The sequence below is a fragment of the Cnephaeus nilssonii genome (genome assembly GCF_951640355.1).
Source record: "Cnephaeus nilssonii genome assembly, chromosome: 19".
NCBI classification, from domain to species: domain Eukaryota; kingdom Metazoa; phylum Chordata; class Mammalia; order Chiroptera; family Vespertilionidae; genus Cnephaeus; species Cnephaeus nilssonii.
The window spans coordinates 17,884,940-17,900,152 of NC_137090.1; positions in this window are offsets into that span (position 1 = coordinate 17,884,940).

Here is a 15,213-nt window from a genome sequence, read left to right on the forward strand (position 1 = left end):
AATTCATTGCGTATGCACATACGGAGTTGCATAAAAATGAAATCCAAAGACTCAGTGGGGAGTTGAGGCTTACATGCATTCTGGAGTAAGGAGAGGGAGGGAGGCAGTTCACAGGTAAGCCCTACAACAGCTAACTTATCTGAATGACCTATCTATATGGCTGGGCAAACAACTAATTCCCAAATATCTGGTGCCTCACCCCCAGAGATTTATTTCATTGGTCTGCAGTGGGGTCCAAATGCTAGCATTTTTGTAAAAGATTTTTTAGTTGATTTTGAGAGAGAAGAGAGAGAGAGAGAGGAGAAACATCAATGTGAAAGCAGAACATCTATCAACAGCCTCCTATTTTATGTAATAACTATCTTATCACAATAAAAAACTAAGTTATTTGCAAACCTTGCTACTTAGCATTTCAAGGAACAAACTGCTACCTACAATGTAGCTCACACCTGAGGAAACTAAACATTTATGAAAACCTTGATTATTTTCATGTCAACAAAGCTCTGGTCCAGCTCTTGGTTGGATTCATTTGCAAAAAAAAAAAAAAAAAAAAAAAAATTCATTCACAAATACTTAATTCTTTTTTACAGATGAGTCAGCTGGGGGGAGGGAGGGCTAGATCATCTATTTGCATGGGGAGCAGGGGGAGAAAGCAGTGCTGTACTATGTACCGGACTGACTCGTGCAATCACAGAAATGAAAGCACACAGAAATGAAATCCCAGGTTGGGACTCGCCATACACACACACACACACACACACACACGCACGCACGCACACACACACACACACGCACGCACGCACGCACGCACGCACATACACAGAGTATCAGGAAAACAGCCTGTCCATTCTGCCCGCAGAGGCAGGGATTTTGGTTTCCTTGGCTTCTGAGCTATTCTTGGAGCAGGGCCATCTAGGGAAACTGAGCAAGTACATGGGTCTTTCGAACTTGGGCTGGATCCACGAAGGACACAAAAAGCAGACTATCCAGCCCTCTCCCCCAAGTGGAGCGGACAAAAGTGCCGTTGATGTTGGAGCTGCGGAAAGCTTCGGAAGGTCCCGTGGGAGGAAGCTTGGCATGAGAGGCAAACAGCTCTCCGGACCCTGGAAGGGAGCGCCAGGCTGGGGTAAGATCCAGGCCTCTGCTCAGCCCTGACCGCTGACACCCTGTTCTTTCTCAGCGAGTGAAAGAGAGAAGCAGCCCGTCTCCATAGGCTCTGCCTCATGGCCTTTTCAGAGGCCTGAGGAATTTCTCAAAAGAACGCCACCCGTGGGAAAAATGCTACCTACAGTGTAGCTCACACCTGAGGAAACTATACATCATGATCTAACGTTAAACGGAAAAGTCACGATGTCTATACACATATATAGAACATGTGTATATATAACATAAATATGCATATCATTTATGTTTTAATTTTTTTTAAAAGCATGCATTGAAAAACAAAACCAGAAAAAGGAGAAAGACGAGGAGGAGATGACAATATTATCAGTGATGTTCTCCACGTGGTTAAATAACAGGTGATAGTTTATCTCTTATTTACGTTATTGGGTGGTTTAAAATTTTTCCTGTGACTAGAGTGTGTTATTTGATAGACATGAATGCATTTTGAACTGCACCAACCCAGTAGCCCCCAGGCATGGGGGAAGGTGTGGGCTACGGAAAAATGGGCGGGGAGCGCTCTCAGAAATATTTGGCAGTATGTTTGCTGCAGAGGGGAAACGTCTGGAAGGCCAGGACCAGAGCCCTCCCTTGCTTTTTTCCCTTGTAGTTTTTCTCAAAGTCACTAGTTTCCCTGATGTGAGCCTATTTAGCCAGCAACACAGTGGCAGATCTATTTTTATTTTTGAAAATGTAGTGCAAAGCCCCATAGCAGAATTAGCCTTTGGCCTGTGCGCCCTGGTTCATACCCCTCACCTGGCATTCCAGAAAAACTGCCACAAAACGGCTCCCACTTGCAGATCCTCAGAGGGTGTGACTCCAGTGTGTGTATTGGGGGGTGGGGCCCTGTTGTCTTCCGGCCCCCAGCCCTCTGCTGCTCTGCTTCCTTTTAAACCACCCCTCCTGCCCCTCAGCCATGTTGGGACCACGTTGCTAACACCAGCCGCTGCAGTGGAAAATGACACAGATATTCTGTCCTTTGGAAACATTTGGCATGGTCCTGGGGAGGAAAAACTGAGCTCATCCCAAGAAACAGGAGAGAATTGGGGATGACACAGTCATCTCTGGATCCTGCAGGAATCTGTTTCTTGCCCTTCCCTCCCCCCCGCCCCCGGCTTTTATTATCATTAAAGGTTTTTTTTAAATTTCTTTATTGATTAAGGTGTCACATATTTGTCCTCATCCCCCCATTCCCATCCCACACCCCTCCCCACGGATGCCCCAACCCTCTGTTGAACTTAACCATTGGTTAGGCTCATATGCATGCACACAAGACCTTTGGTTGATCTCTCCCCCCTCCCCCCACCCTCCCCTATCCTCCCTCTGAGGCCCGATAGTCCGATCTATGCCTCCTTGTTTCTGGTTCTGTTCTTGTTCATCAGTCTATGTTGTTCATCATTTCCCCTAGATGAGCGAAATCATGTGTCACTAGAGATATACTTATAAGAATTGAATGTGCGACGAGCAATAATAGTTATGCTGACAGGCAAATGAATCAGTCTGTAGTGAGTTTCTTTCTGGACCAACAGTTCTTTTGAGACCCAATATCAATGTCCACCAGTTCCTTATGAGTACATGTCGGCACTGACCCCTCAGCTCTGGATGGTGGACAAATGGTGGTAATGCAGGTCCGACTCCCTCTGGTTTGGTCTCGGCCGGACCCAGGGGCACGGCTTCACCCGGACCCAGGGGCACGTGGCCTCACCCTCATTAAAGTTTTATGTTATTGTTTTTTTTGTAGCCCCTAATTTCCCAAAGAACAGATTTTCTTCACAAAAATACTATGGTCGACCAATATCACAGCTATCTCAAAAGAGCAAAATCATGCCATCTTCCCAGCTGAGTTTCAGGTTGCTTTCTCAGAATTTCATTCTTGTAGTCGGGCGGGCTTGTGGGGCGTTAGAATGCAGCACTGAGCTTGTTCCAGGTGTCCAGGAGATGGGAGATGGTCAAACAGTGAAGGATACAGCAAGGTTAATGCGAAGCTGGGGAGTGCTAGAAAGTGAGCCCTAGCTGAGAGGCATGGGGAGTGGGAAGCACTGGGCAGTTTGCCTACTGCAGCCCTTACTGCCTCCTGGTATAACACACACACACACACACACACGACACACACACACACACCCCCACACACACACACACACACACATCAGAGCAGATGGGAAGAGGGAGCATCTTTTTTTTTTCTTCTTTAATCCTCACCTGAGAACATGCTTAGGAAGAAGGAGAGAGAGAAACATCAATGTGAGAAACATCAATGGTTGCCTTCCATGTGCACCCGGACCAGGGATGGAACCCACAACCTGGGTAAGTGCCCTGACTTGGAATGGAACTAGCAACCACTCGGTGCACAGGATGATGCCCAACCAGCTGAGCCACACCTGCAGGGCAGAGGTGGCATGTTTGGACTGTCCTGTTGGAGGCTGCCCTGCTGCTGTCATCTCTTGAGGTGTAGCTCCAGAGATGGGAAATGAAGGAAAGAGGTCAATAGAAGGGTTTAAAGGTCAAAGAGGATCCTGATTCTCCAGACCCTCCTCTCAAGCCAGGGCCCTTTGGTGATCTTCCTGGGCCGTACAAATGTCCCTTTTCTAATGAGTCCCCTTGGCCTGAACTGGCCCCTGAATATGTTTTTCTCTCTCTTCAGCCTTTCCCAGACACGCAAAGGGGCCTCATACTAGGAGGGTAAGACTGAGAAGGGCACTGTGTCCCCCCTCAGGAGACCAGAAGGCTACTGCAGGTGGTCCCCTCAGGCCATGCCTTGTGTCTCTGCTGGGGATGCCCTCACTCTTCTCCCTCTCCCCTTCCCCCCGCCCAGCTATGGCCACTAACAGCAGGGCACTGACCACATGAAGCCAGGCATGGTTTATACCATCCTCCTCACACAATCAGCACCTTCACAGTCCTCCCCAGTCTTGCCACTGGCCACCAAAAGACAACCCACCCTTGTCCTCCTGGGGCGCTCCGATCCCCCAACCCTACTCCTTGCCTCTGTCATCCCAATGGGGGGATGTGAAATCTCTGATGGTCTTTTTATCTGTCCTTGACATTGAAGAGACCTGAGCCCAGTTGAGTCAGTCGATGAGGGGTGGAATTGTGTCCTCAAAGTTCATATGATGAAGGCCTCAACCTCCCATACCTCAGAATGTAACCATATTTGGAGATAAGGTCTTTAAAGAGGTTAAAATGGGGCTGCTGGGGGCGGGGAGGCGCTAATCTAATATGCCTGGTGTCCTTAAAAGAAGAGGAAGAGACCTCAGGGTGCACGCAGTGGCCTGGCCATCTGATGAGGTGGCAGCCCTCCTGTAAGCTAAGGAGTGAGGCCGCAGAGGATATCAACACTGCCAACACTTTGACCTTGGACTCCATAATTGCGAGGAAATTAATTTTTGTTGTTTAAGCCACTTAGTCTGTGGTATTTTATTATTGAAGCCCAGTAAACTACTACATAGTCCTTAGCAGACCCAGTGGCCTCTGGACTCTGTATTGGGACAGCACCACATACATGGGACAGCCCACTGTCAGGGTGTTCTCCTCCTCCTCCTCCAGTGGGTGGGCAGGGGTTTGTCTGTTGAGAACTTCCTGTCCATGAGAAGTTCAGGTCAGCGAGTCAGGCCCTCTCTGATTCCCGGATTGGGAGGGAGACGGGGGACAGCAACCCAACCTTGTTCTTGGGTCTCACCTTAGAGATGAACTCAACCTTGTGGGTTCTGGGAAGGAGGGAGAGATGCCCACTCTTCTGCCTCCTTTCCTTCTGGTTCTCCCACTTGGCTCCTTCCAGTCCTGTCCATCCATATCACAAAGGAGGATTCCCCAGGACTCAGCCCCTGTGTTTCCTGCAGGCCCCATTCATTCCTGGGGCCCCGGTTCCTGGGATTGGCACCAAGGCTCTGGGCGACCACAAAAAGGGGACAGCAACTGTTTCCTGCTGCCATCTGAGAGATTGGAGAGCGTGCCCAGCCCATGCCCAGGATATCCTTCCAAAATGGACAGGAGCAGAGTTGAAGGGATCTCAGACCTTTTTTCTTGCAGCATTTGAACTGTGATGGGGGAACTGGCTGGGACCTGTGAGCAGAGCTGCCCCCTAGTGTCTTCTAAGGGCCATGCAGACTTCTCCAAAAAGTCGCTTAGAGTTCTTAAAAAATGTAAATTAATTAAATGTTGGCGGGAGTGCTTATTTCTCTCTTTTCTTCCTCTTTCCCCTAGACTTTTGAGGAAGAGAGGAAGGATACAGGAAAGGAGAGATAGAAGCAAGATGAGAGGGGTCCAGGACAGACAGAGGGAACTTTTAATCTGTTTAATAGACATGAGGCAAAGTTAAATATTCCCTAAAAGAACCATAAGATCATTACTCTTTGCCACTTCAAGCCTGGCCCCTTTTAGCAAACTAGCTAGAAATCCAGCCTGTTACTGTGCCAAATATTTCACTGTGATAGACAAATTTATTTACTCCTTATAAAAACCCTAGTCAAAGGCATTCTTCATCATCATCATCATCATCCCCATACAAATAGGGAAACTGAGAACAGAGAGGCTGAGTGACTTTCCCAGGAGTTACAGAGCTATTGATAAGTAAGTCTGAAGTCAGGATTTTTTTAAAAATATATTTTATTGATTTTTTTTTTTACAGAGAGAATGAAGAGGGATAGAGAGTTAGAAACATTGATGAAAGAGAAGCATTGATCAGCTGCCTCCTGCACACCTCCTACTGGGGATGTGCCTGCAACCAAGGTACATGCCCTTGACCGGAATCGAACCTGGGACCCTTCAGTCCGCAGGCCGACGCTCTATCCACTGAGCCAAACCGGCTAGGGCTGAAGTCAGGATTTGTGTCCAAGCTCCAGAAATAGGACCACATATTAATCCTTACGCTAAACCAGCCAGCAGCGCCGTTAAGGGTTCTCAGGATACTCCTCTCTGCTGGACTCACCACCACATGTTCCGTCCTTTATGTCTAGGTCCCTCCTCCAAGGTGACACTCTCCAAGCCCATGAGATACAGAGGGGAATCACAGAATGACTTTTGGTTCTCATAGTCCAATAAGCTCTTTGGTGACCCTGACTCTTCGGGCAAACTAATAATAACCATAGTTACAAGCGTAATGAATGAAAGGCCAGGGAAATTTCCCTCTTAAGAAGCAGAAAAGATAGTTATTTCCAAAGAGTGCAAACCACCCTCTGATCTCCTTTGTCCCAAGTCATTTAAACAGCCTGCCGAAGGGAAATAACCCAACCAGAATTCTACCACACACCACTCATTAATTCAACAAATATGTATTCCACAAAGATGAGTTTCTATAGCGTTCCAGGCACTAGTCTACACTCCAGGGATAGGAACAGGACAAAGGTCCACCTTTGACTGTCTAGGAGGAAAAAAAAGGCAGTCAGCACTTAGATAGAATAAAGAAAGAGGGAAATAACTTCTGACAGTAACCAGTAGTGGCAATGGTGGTGGTGAGAAGTGGTCGGATTCAGGATGAATCATGGTGATGTCTCTGGCAGGATTTGCTAATGAATTGGATGAAGGGAGAGAAGAAAAGGCTGTCATCTGGGTTTTCCACTGAGCCACTCGGTGAATGGTGGTATCATTTCCTGAACTACGGAAGATCCAGGAGCAGCAAATTAATGGGATGTCAATAGTTCTGTTTTGGAACTCTTTTTTTTTAAATTAAATTTATTGGGGTGACATTGGTTAATAGGATCATACAGGTTTCAGGTGTAGATTTCTGTTACAAGAGCTGTATATTGCACTGTGTGCCTACCACCCAAAGTCATTTAAAATTTTTTTAAATTAAATTTATTGGGATGACATTGGTCGTAGGACCATACAGGTTTCAGGCTTTTGGAAGTCATCCGCCTCGAGATCTAACGCCAGGAGATTAGATGGGATTATCTGGGGAGAGAACATGATGGAAAAGGGAGGGCTGAGGAGAGACACTGGCACCCTTCATTACTAGCCAGCTGCCACTGGGGTTGGTGTGTGGTAACTCCCGCATGGAAGCCTAGAGAAAAGCATGTTTAAGGCAGTGGTTAACTGAGAGACCCAGTAACGTGGGAATGGGATATGATGTGATCGAGGGCATGATGTCCTTGAAAGGGCCATGTCAGAAGAATGGTAGAGATGAAAGATTGCAGTGTGCCGAGGAGAGAAGGGACGGGGAGAAAGCAGACACAGTGAGAAAGGGTTTTAGAAATGTTTGTGTCCAGGTCTCTGCCACGTCTTCACTCCTTAACATCACTCACCTCTCATCCAAACGAGCAGGGAGCAGGCCTGCATTTGCCATATACTATACTCACCCAAGAACTGCTTTCTGTGACAACGTTGGTCACTAGGAAGATTTACCGATGGCTTAATTTAAAGTCAGTATACCCTTGCAAGATGTGTTCAGTTAGTATTAAATAAATACAAAGTACGGTTAACTGTGTATTAAGATTGCCACCACCTATTTATGCAAGCTCAGAACACAGCAATGGAATAACGAATGTATTTTCATTTTCCAAAAAACAAAGTCAGTATAAACCGGTGGAAAATACCAACCATCTTACCTGGATCCCCCAGAAAGCACAGCCTGAGCAAATGTCTATGTGCTACCAGTTTCTTAGGGAGTGTGATTTCAGGGAGCAGAAGTGAGGGAACAGGGAAGGGAGGCTGGGAAGGAGGGGTACGCACTACTAGAAGGAAGACACATTGTTAACCCCGCCACTGCTCAATTCTAGGGGACCAACCTGCACCTTAGGATAGTCTATCCAGCCCTGACTGGTTTGGCTCAGTGGATAGAGCGTTGGCCTGCGGACTGAAGGGTCCCAGGTTCGATTCCAGTCAGGGGCATGTGCCTTGGTTGTGGGCACATCCCCAGTAGGGGGTGTGCAGGAGGCAGCTGATCGATGTTTCTCTCTCATGGATGTTTCTAACTTTCTATCCCTTTCCCTTCCTCTCTGTAAAAAAATCAATAAAACAGCCGAAACCGGTTTGGCTCAGTGGATAGAGCGTCGGCCTTCGGACTCAAGGGTCCCAGGTTCGATTCCGGTCAAGGGCATGTACCTTGGTTGCGGGCACATCCTCAGTAGGGGGTGTGCAAGAGGCAGCTGATTGATGTTTCTCTCTCATCAATGTTTCTAACTCTCTCTCCCTCTCCCTTCCTCTCTGTAAAAAATCAATAAAATATATATTTTTAAAAATCAATAAAATATATTAAATAAAAAAAGATAGTCTGTCCAGCTGGGAAAGAAAACAGAAGGAAGCAACCCTCCAACTCCCTTCTCAGACTGGTCAAAGATTCACCTGTCTAAGGTAATGACTATGTTAATTATCTTGCTTGTGGTAATCATTTTACAATGCATACGTATATCAAAACATCATGTTGTATATTTTAAATATGTCATATTTTTTTTTTGCCAGTCATACCTCAATAAAGCTGAGGGTGAAGGAGGGAGGATAAAATGAATAATAATAAAAATAACTGGTTGGGTAGCTCAGTTGGTTAGGGTGTCGACGAGATACACCAAAATTTCAGGTTTGATCGAATACATTGAAAAGCTATGTTAATACTTTCAACATAAAAATAAATTTTAAAAAAAGCTGTGTCCATTAAAAAGAATGTAGACCTTGTTCTACAAGGAAATATGGAAACATCCCAATGACATACTATGTGCAAAAAAACAAATAGAGCAGTGTGCCTTGCATGGTCTCTTTTGTGTACACTGTTGGGCAGATTTACGTAGGTAGGCATATTAGGATATTTGGGGCTGCAAAACAACAACGATGGCTTAAACAATAAAAAGTTCTTACCTCTCAGAGTTTATAAAACTAACTCCCTGGAGAAACTGTGGATTCCTTGACAAATCATGGGAGAGCATCCCCATAACTTCCCTTCTCAGCCCAGGCCACATACCCGTTAGGAAAGGGAGAGGGGGCCACAGAAACACCAAGGCCTCTTGGACTGAAAGAGGACGAAGTCCCCTCTGGTTTGTTTCTGAGTCTCCCACCGCAGGGGCCACCCCCCAGAAACAGCTCAGTAATGATCTTCACGTCAGTAAATGGCAGCGAGCACCAGAGTCCTGGTTCTGCACAGGTTCTCTCCTGAGTGGATCCATGCACAAGGACCTCACCTTAGTTCAGTTTGCCTGTGGGGGGCTCCAATTGTTTTCTTGCCCAAAATGATGGGAAATACTATATGACATAAATTTTGAAAACCGCCAGGTGACTCAGTATGTCCAGGTGCACCTGAAGGAAGGAAATAAAATCAGTTCTCAACGTTTCTCCTAGTTTAACTTGGAGTAGCAGAGCTGGATGATTTTGTTACAACCCTCAGGACTCCAAGGAAACGGTTTTGACAGTTGTTTCCCATAGAAGAAGCAGGTCATTCATAAACATACACATTTTATCATGCTACCATCTCAAAAAGACATAGCATCTCATGCAACGCTGCCAAGCTGTAGCACAAGTCCTCTGCCGAATAAAGAGTTTGAAAATGCTTTTGACAGAAAGAGAACTTGAATGTAACACCAGCAGATGTTTTCCTCAACATAAAACCCCGCCATAAACATTCACAAATAGCATGGGAATTAAAAACCAGGAAGGAAATGAGCGGTTGTTATCTCATGGGAAGGAACATAACTTCCTTACAGACACAAGAGTTCTGTGTTCCCTTTGTATCCCATCTAACAGTTGAATATATTGAGAATGACTTCATGTAGTGAATAATTTTCCTGAATACATCAGCAAATGTTCAATAGTAATTGGAGTTTAACAAATGTATCTCAACAATACCATGTATCTCAAAAACTAGAGAAGTATAGTATTGAATGTAAACCAAGCATGTCAAACTCAAAGGCTAACATGGGCCAAATAAACAAGGTTTAAGTTTATGTGGGCCGCAAAAAAATAAAAGCTTCAATTTTCATAGGAACGTAGGTTTATTTCAATAGAGACATGCTGAATACAAAGGGCTGAAATAAATGAGTAATTGTTAACATAAAATAATAAAACATTTTAATAAAAAGTAATATTTTTTCTTGAACATTAACTTACCAGACACTGAATAACTGCACAAATTAATAAGCGTAATGCAAATAAATCTATTTTTCTTGTTCTCCAAAAGCGAAATATCTCCTGTTGCGCACACCAAACAAGTCAGTCCAAAACTAATGACGTGGCAATCAGCTCCTAAAATATTCGCTGCTAGTGTTAGTGGAGAGAAATGGTGCGCCTGTGCATAAGGCACGTAAGGAAAATGAATGCAACATGATTATAGTAATCAATCATTAGCAAACATTGTAGTTCGTTATTAATAATTATGTATAGACCTGACCAGTTTGGCTCAGTGGATAGAGCGTCGGCCTGCGGACTCAAGGGTCCCAGGTTTGATTCCGGTCAAGGGCATGTACCTTGGTTGCGGGCACATCCCCAGTGGGGAGTGTGCAGGAGGCAGCTGATCGATGTTTCTCTCTCATCGATGTTTCTAACTTTCTATCCCTCTCCCTTCCTCTCTGTAAAAAATCAATAAAATATATTTAAAAAAATAATAATTATGTATAACAGGATATTAAAAAAATTAAGTTATGAAATTTTTATTAAAACGTTCCTTACATACCATTATATTGGCTGGGTCGCAAAAATATTCATTGTGGGCCACATGCAGCCCGCGGTCTGCAAGTTTGACATGCTTGATGTAAGCTGTCATTGAAAAAACATTATGTTTAAAATTAAGGTGAAATTCACATAGTATAAAATTAACCATCTTAGTGAAAAATTCAGTGAAATTTAGTACATTCACAATGCTGTACAAGCCACCACACTTATCTAGTTCCAAAACATTTTTATCAGCCCAAAACTAAACCCTTACCCATTAAACAGTTACTTTCATTCCTCCTCCCTCTAGTCCCGACCAATCTGCTTTCTTTCTCTTGGATTTACCTATTCTGGATATCTATATCTATCTCTCTCTCTCTCTCTCTCTCTCTCTCTCTCTCTCTCTCTCTATATATATATATATATATATATATATATATATATATATATATATATATATATATACTAGAGCCCTGATGCATGAAATTTGTGCAAGAGTAGGCCTTCCTTCCCCCGGCTGCTGGCACCGGCTTCCCTCCGACACCCAGCACCTGGGCTTCCCTTGCAGCCACAGCTTCGTCCGGAAGGTTGTCCAGAAGGACGTCTGGTCTAATTAGCATATTACGCTTTTATTATTATAGAAAAGCCTAAGCGACCATTACTACTGAACTACCGGAACCACCTTGACGCGCACTGACTACCAGGGGGCAGACGCTCAGTGCAGGACTGCCCCCTGGTGGTCAGTTCGCTCCCACAGCCAATCTCCTGCAGCCTCTCCCCCGGCTGGCCCCAATTGGCCCGTGGTGCTAAACCATTCATAGAGACCTGCTTCTGGGTCAGGGTTTCATACATAGGGCAGAGCAGCTCCCTCGCTGCAATCTATTGAAAGTCAGCCCTTGACACAAGGGTTTGTCTCACTCCCATCCTCTCCCTTCCCTGCGGGCCATCCGCCTGCCTCAGTGGCAGTGTGGTGGTGAGGGGAGAAGGAGGGAGGGAGGCGGGGAACTCAGGCCTATGCTGGGACAGGGAACTGGGGGTGGGTGGCGGCAGACATGGCCCCTTTCCCAGGGGGGCTGAGGGCCAGCTCCCTCCAATCCCCCCAGCCAGCCAACCTCCCACAGTCCCACCACCTGCCTGCATGAATTCATGCACCGGGCCTCTAGTTTCATATAAATGGAACCATGTCATATGTGATATTTTGTGTTTGACTTCTTTTCACTTGGCATTTTCAAGGTTCATCCTCATTGTAGCATATATTGCATTTCTGATGTTCCTATTCAGGGCTACATAATGTTCTATTATATGGCTATACCAAAGTTATTTATCCATTCATCCTCTGGTGGCCATTTTGGGTAGTTTCAGCTTTTTGGCTATTGTGAAAAGTGGTGCTATGAATATTTGTGTATAGGTATTTGAATATACTTTTCAGTTCTCTTGGGTATATATATGCCTAGGAGTGAAATTGTTGGGACATACAGTCATTCTTTGTTTAAGTTTTTGAGGATTCACTAAGCTTTTCCACATGACTCAACCATTTTATATTCAATTTTACCTTTAAAAAATTGTTAAATCATTTAAAAAAAATTATGTTTTAATTGATTTTAAAGAGAAAGGAAGAGAGAAACACACAACCGGAGATCAAACCTGCAATATGGGTATGTGCCCTGCCGGGGACTCAAACCGACAACCTTTCAGTGCATGGGACAATGCTCAACCAACTGAGCCACACCGGCCAGGGCTTGATTTTAACTTTTTGAAATAACACTTAGAATCCTGGCTAGGTAGCTCGATTGGTTAGAGTACCATCCCAATAAGCCAACGTTGAGAGCTTCATCCCAGGTCAGGGCACATACAAGAATCAATAAATTAATGTATGGATAGGTGGAACAACAAATCGATATTTCTCTCTTTCTCTCTAAAATCAATGTAAAAATACTTTGTAAGCATCAAGTGATACTTATCATGGACTTAATGGTAGGTTAAATAAATCATGATCGTAAGTTCGTTTATTGGGGTCAGATCAAGGTGAGCTCCTTATATGATTTTAGGCTATTTTTACATGCTGCTTCAATTTCATGTGAAAAGCGTTTCCAATAAGGGAGTCATGGGGTTTTGGCTATAATTTCTGTATCTATTTCGATGGTTAGTGATATGCCAAGTTTGCGGGTTTGATCCTGGTCAGGGTACACACAAAAATCAACCAATGAATGCATAAATAAATCAATGATTCTCTCTCATCAATAAATTAAAAAAAAAATGTTGCCCTCTCAAAGGTTACCTTCGTGGTCAGGTCTTGCCAGCCAGGGAACCATTATGTATTTGCTTATACGCTCTGGTCCAGGATATGTTGGTGTTATCTAAATCTTACAGAAAGAACTCATTTCCCAACTCTGTAATCCCTAAGTCCCGACAGCAGAAGAAAATCCCATTATCCTCCTCTTTTGAGATCTGCATTCTAGAAGGTGAGGGAAATGTGGTCTCTGTAGCAGTTCCATGAAGGAGGGGCACTTTGAATAAAGTATCTGCCCTGATTCTTCACACAATAAAAATCAATGTGAAGGCATCGGGAGACCAGCTGCTTAGTATTCTGTAGTGAGGCATTATGTTGTGCAGGCGGCAGTGGCAAACCTGATATGCATTTTAAGAAATGTTTTATTTCATCCTAACATTTCCTCTGCTCTTTCTGGAAGATTAGTTAGCCCTTTTAAACTTAGTCTAATTCTTGGAATGCTCAAGAACTTTAAATGAATATAAGACTAAAATCTTGGTCAAGTAAAATTGGTTTACATCCTATTGCTTTAACCTTTTTACTTGCTACACTTGCAAGTGACATTTAAGCATTAAAAAAAAAAAAAAAAAAAGCATTATGAAACCAGAAAGTTTTCATAGGAAAATTTTCAGAGTTTAAAGAAAATGTCCAAAGTTCAAATTAAGATATAAACAGGGTACTGAATTTAGAAATGTTAAAACTTGAAGTTTTTTTACTGCACTCTTGGTACTCATACATTAAACAATACGGCTGTATGTACAGCAATGCAGAATTAAGAAAAGGTGTATTTGTAACACCTACCTTCTTCCTTGTATATTAAGCTGCTTCTGTTGAGAACATTATTTTTATAGCCTAAAGTTCATAAATACTTGGTCCCGATTTTTTTTTGAGGATGTAGTGTCTATTTAGCTACTTTTTAAAAAAATATATATATATATTATTTTATTTTTTTACAGAGAAGAAGGGAGATAGTTAGAAACATCGATGAGAGAGAAACATCGATCAGCTGCCTCCTGCACACCCCCCACTGGGGATGTGCCCGCAACCAAGGTACATGCCCTTGACCGGAATCGAACCCGGGACCCTTCAGTCCGCGGGCTGACGCTCTATCCACTGAGCCAAACCGGTCTCGGCTATTTAGCTACTTTTTATGATTCATACAGAATAATCCTTTTTCTTTGTCCCAGTAACACCAAATATGCTTTAGATTTTTGGGTACTAAAAGCTCTGAGTCCTTAATGTGTTTCAGATACAAGAGCACCTGTAATGAAGAGAGGAGTGCCTTATTTAATGCTAATTTAATGGGACTTATGCACATGATACATGCTAGATGTGGTTGAAACTTGGGCTGGTAAATCTGATCACAAGTAGTTCCTATCTCACTGACTGGGCCCCCTTGACAGTAGGTATAAGAGACAGCTCTTGTGGAATTTGTCATCATAGTCACTGGGATAAGATTTAAAATATTAATAGCTTTGCCAGGAATTGGTCTCCCTCTGGTCTACCACACAGTTCCTTTGTATATAAATATCCTTTTGGCTTTAAAAGCCAACGTGCAAACTGAGTGAAGGGTACACATTCACTCTCTGCACAATCTTTTCTCTGAATCTATTTCTTAAAACAAATATGCAGATATGAAAGAATTGAAAATAGGACTTGTCCACTCATGTTCATTGCAACACTAGTCACAATTGCCAAAAGGCGGCAACAACCCAAGAGACCGTCAACAGATAAACAAAATGTGATACATGCACATAATGGAATGCCCTTCAACCATACACTGTTCTGACACATGCTACAACATGGATAGACCTTGAAGACATTAAATGAAATAAGTCAGACACAAAAGGACAAATATTGTATGATTTCACTTGTATGAAGTATCTATAGTAGGCAAATTCAGAGACAGAAAGCAGAATTTATTGAGGGCTGGGAAAAGATAAACAGGGCTCCCAATCTTACAGAGAGACAATAGCAGATGATGAAACTTTTGCAGTCTTCAAAGAGATGTCATTCAATTCTTTCAACATAGCAATTATTAGGCTCCAATTTTGGAACATTGTTTGATATCCACTGAAAAAGTGAGAGCATTTCTCCACATCACAAGAGACACAACAAAACCAGTTTCAAATCACTAGACTCAAAAACAAAGGCACTGGATAAGCATCACTCTGTAGCACAATCCTAACTTTACTGATGTCCATGGTCACTCAGTATTT